Source organism: Siniperca chuatsi, linkage group LG11 (genome assembly GCF_020085105.1).
Source record: "Siniperca chuatsi isolate FFG_IHB_CAS linkage group LG11, ASM2008510v1, whole genome shotgun sequence".
In the NCBI taxonomy this organism is placed as follows: Eukaryota; Metazoa; Chordata; class Actinopteri; order Centrarchiformes; family Sinipercidae; genus Siniperca; species Siniperca chuatsi.
In genome coordinates, this window is record NC_058052.1 from 24,992,357 (window position 1) to 24,996,732 (window position 4,376).

Below are 4,376 nucleotides of genomic sequence, written 5' to 3' on the forward strand. Positions count from 1 at the left end.
TTTGGGGTGATACTTACAAACTAACTAACTGGCTCTTTTAAGATTTGCTACAACAGCACAGCTTGGTACTTGAGTATTGGTGCTGTACAACATGATACAACAGGCACACTTTCATCCCAAGTGGATCCATTAAGCATTGATTTGATTTGCAGGTCAAAAAATGTTAGGTTTAAATATCTGGTTTAAAACTAGGCTAATTTTGGTTGAAACATTGAGTTTTCCAGACATCTACATCAAATATTACTATTGTTTCTACAAAATTTTAATGACTTTTTTTCAGTGTGAAGCAGGTTAGAACTACATTGACATGAAATCATTAAATGCAGTTGAAATAGTGGTTTAAACTAGACATCACCCAAACTATCCTTACTGCCAGTCAAACAACATTTTTCTAAAGAAAAAATGTTGAATTGATATGGATTGTCTCGTAGAGTTGCAGGTTTGCCAAGTCTCATATGTCTGTTTGAGACAATCTTTTGTAACTGTCTTTCTTTTCCAAACAAATCCTCATATTATTTCAAAAGAACAGAAAAGTACTTTAGAACATTTGTCTGCCTGCTGTGATTGTTTAGTTACTCACTTTAATTAATTATTGTCAAGGAAACTCGGCCAAAGCCACCAGTTCAGCTCTAGCAAAAGGTCTGATGTATTAATAAATTATAAAAGGCCTTTCAAAACAGCTGTGCCATGTCCTGGCTGTGATCATATTTGTCGCCTAGCAACATCAGATTTGAAAAGTGCTGAAAATTACAGATGTCAGTGACCCACTGGGCTCTGGGATATATTTAGCACCTAACTGTGCTGGTCTAACTATTGTTTAATTCCTATCATATAACTCATACTTTTTGTCACAATGCATAAACTTTTCTTTTGCTTCACATCTTAGATGGGGTGTGAAGTAAATTCATACTTTGTTCCATTTAAGCATATATGAGAAGGGTTTGGCAACAAATATTTAGAAAGATCAGTTGACAAAAAGTTGCCAAAAAATAAATGTAATACATAAACTTCAGGGAATGTAACAGCCATGACAGGACAGATGCCAGCCTGAGGATTTTTCTGATAGCTGCTGTTTTGAAAGTCTCAGACGACTTAAGCTGCACTATTGAGACAGAGGGCTCTAGCCTGATTCAGTGTATGAAACTCTACCTGACAATATGGGATTGTCTTGGTTTCCAGTTTTCCCTAATGTAAGTCAGCTGTGGGGGTTTTTCCTGTCAGAAGCGCCATCAGAATGTTGTCCCACCGGGAGGCAGTCCAGTGAAAACAGAATGACAGAGTGAGCTGAGGAGGGATGGAAAAAGAAGGAGGTGAAAAGAGAAGAGAAGGAGAAATTATGGTGAGGAGGGAGTCCAACAAAAATACAGTGGACTTACTGAGAAGTAAGAGGGGATAAAAGGATGAATAGAAATATGGGTCATTTTAAGGACTTCTGAAGTTTGTGGGGTGGGGCTGGGGCTTGCTATTATTTTCGTAAAAGGCATTCTGCTTTACGTGAGATTTTGTTTTTTGTTTTATTTTTTTGTTTGCCAATGCAAATAACCCAATAACCTTAGATAATTGTTATTTTCTTGTGACAACTATGCTTAGTATTATGAAGGAAGATTAGAAATCTGGGACAAGATAAATATAAGCTAAAACAATACACAAGGATTGTGTAAAAAATTGTCAATAGGATGTACTCTGTTCCTCAGTGTGATCTTGTGAGGTACTCTTTTAATTCACTGGGAGGTGGATCACATGCAAGTTAAGGTTTATTGGACTTTTGTAGCTACGCACCCAATAAAAGGAGAACATTAAGGCACAGTGAGTTTCAAAATTGCCACTAATCTATACAGTAGAAGTGAAATTAACCATTGAAACTGTAGAGGAGTATTTTATCAACTTCAGAACAGTCTGAGTTTATATGGAGTCAGCATCTAGCTGCCACTATAGTAACTATATCTCAAGGCACTTCCGTACTGGCATCAACAGTTGTACCAGCAGTGGTAGGAGCCACTTCAGTAGAGCCAGTATTCCCTGGATCTCACAGGAGGGAAAGTAGGCCTGAGAGAAAGTACAGTTTAGTTCTGGATACTGTAGCAGTTTGTTTACGTTCTTCCTTGCGGCGCATTTACATCTAGCATCCTTCCTGATGACTTAGCTTCTCCCCACTGTTCCCACCTGATGAATCCTCATCGCTCTGGGAACAGATGACATGCTGACTGGGATATTTGCCAGCTCTGCCTTTGTGTACTGTCATAGAAACAGCTTCAGTGCTGTGCTCGTCTTCAGGAGAGTTTGACAGAGAGTCCATTCATGTGGTAGGTCACGGCACTGACTCACCAACCGATCAGCCTGTCTTTTCTAACAACCCCCCTCCTACGCCATTAGGGGCTGCCTCGCCACGGCTGGCCTCAAAGATATTTTATGTACCTGAAAGCTTCTATTACTCAACTCGCTGAACAACAAGAAGAAATTACCTTTCTGCCTGTACTGAGTACACGGTCCATCACTAAAGAAGTGGATCACTGACACATCTGGAGGATTGCTCTGCACATATCGCTGCAGCACTGAGTTGAGATGCTACCAGGTGGCTGCAGAGCGTTTTTGTTTTGATGTGAGGTGGGAATCCATTGTAACTGTTGTGAATCCAAGCTCACTTCACTACGTTCTGCCAATCGGCTTGCTACTCCTTCACTACGAGGGGCACCCTGCTACTGCTCAGCAATATCACGACTATTTGCGGTCCTGGCTCATCAATGGTATGATGTAATGTAATATTTAACTGCTCCAACACGCGAGTTACAAACTTCAGTGTTTGATACACAGAATTTCTTTAAAGAGAACAGTTGCACATGTCTTGAATGTGTGCAGAAGTAAACTACCTTTCAGCCACTATCATGACTTGCACTTTAAGCTTGTCTGCTTTCTTACTTTACCTCTAACATACATATATTGATATTGAATGGAGACCTCTCTGCTAAGCTTGAGTAGTTTGAATAGGGCAGCAGCTTCATTTGCTAGAGATTATTCATACCAAAGCCCAGGTTTTGATGGAGCTTGCTAATGCAGTTATCACCATAAGGGATTGCTGACTCCACTGCTCACGAGTAATCAGCATTTTTAGTCAACATCCTTTGGTGAAGATGTCATTAAGAAATATTTCATGTATTTTAGCTTTAGCTTGGTTTCAGTCCATTTTCCCCTCAAGTGTTTTGCTAATAAAAGTCTTTGTGGTAAGTCCGAGGCGAACCAATTCAGTCGTTTTCCAGATGAATGGTGGAATTTCCTCTTAAAACCTTTCAACAGTTCGGTGTGGAAAAACAGCTGGTGTCTCCTCAAAGCCTTTGGATACAGATTTCTTCAACATATGAAGGCATGTTGTCTTTTCCTCATAATTTTTTATTATTATTATTCTTTGTAGCACAGATTCCTGTTTTTTTTCTCTTTCACTGTAATTCAACTGTCTGAATTCATGCAGCTTAAGGTTTAACTGTTTAACACATTATGCTTTCATGATATTAACAAAAAATGGCAGACATTAGAAAATGGGAATTCAAATAATCATTATTCATTGTAGGTTGCAAGAGCAATTTAATAAGGTGGCAGCAGTGAAAGATGCTTCCTTAAGAATTACATTCTTGGAAGCTAATAGCAATTTATCTATATAAATAGAGAGTAATATACTTATCATCAAAGTGTATTCAGTCAGTAAAAGTTATTTTTTTCTGCAGTGTTTTAGCACTTTGTTTAAGAGAGACACAAAAAGGCAATTTTACAGTATGTAGAGTGACCCAGAGGAGACAGATTAAGGTAGAGAGAGGAGGGGTAAGAAAGGACAGATGAAAGCTGACAAGGAGAAGGAGCAGGAGAGAGAGAGGGGTCAGAAAGAGGTTAGGGAGGTGAAGAATCAGAGACTAAGATAAGTGATGCAGAAAGGAATAACAACAAGAAATATAAAGAGGTGAACACGAGATCATCTGAGCTGGAAGGGGAGGGGAGAAAAAAATAAAGAAAAATGTTATCCAGCTTGGACGTTGTCCAAGGAAAATGCTCCAGATTGATGAAAAAGGAAAGGAGAGACTGGAAAAGGACTAAGGAAACTCCAAAGAAAACAGACTTGGAGATCTCAGAAAGCTGGGAAGTGATGAGAAAAGACTTTAAGAAAAAGAGGCAGAGGAAGAGTGGGCTGAGAGTGAAAGGAAAGAAGACAATGAGTAAAGACTAGAAAAAAATACATCAGGCAATATGTTGAAAATAAGAGGTATTTATGGCAGATAATAGAGACACAGATTACACTGACAGTAAAATTGTCAATATTGCCAAGGTAATAAAGAATAGCCAAATGAAAACAAACATGCTGAAATCAAAAATAGAAGAGATGTTCACCATAA

The 4,376-nt window shown here is 38.7% G+C and overlaps 1 long non-coding RNA gene across 1 annotated transcript in view; it reads right to left on the reverse strand.

Moving 5' to 3' along the window:
* Window positions 1-3,447: 3,447 nt before the first annotated feature.
* The window catches only part of LOC122884788, an 8,186-nt gene continuing 7,257 nt past the window's right edge, over window positions 3,448-4,376 (reverse strand). The window contains exon 3 of the long non-coding RNA XR_006379976.1: window positions 3,448-4,376. This exon is cut by the window's right edge and continues 932 nt beyond it. This is a non-coding gene — a long non-coding RNA (uncharacterized LOC122884788).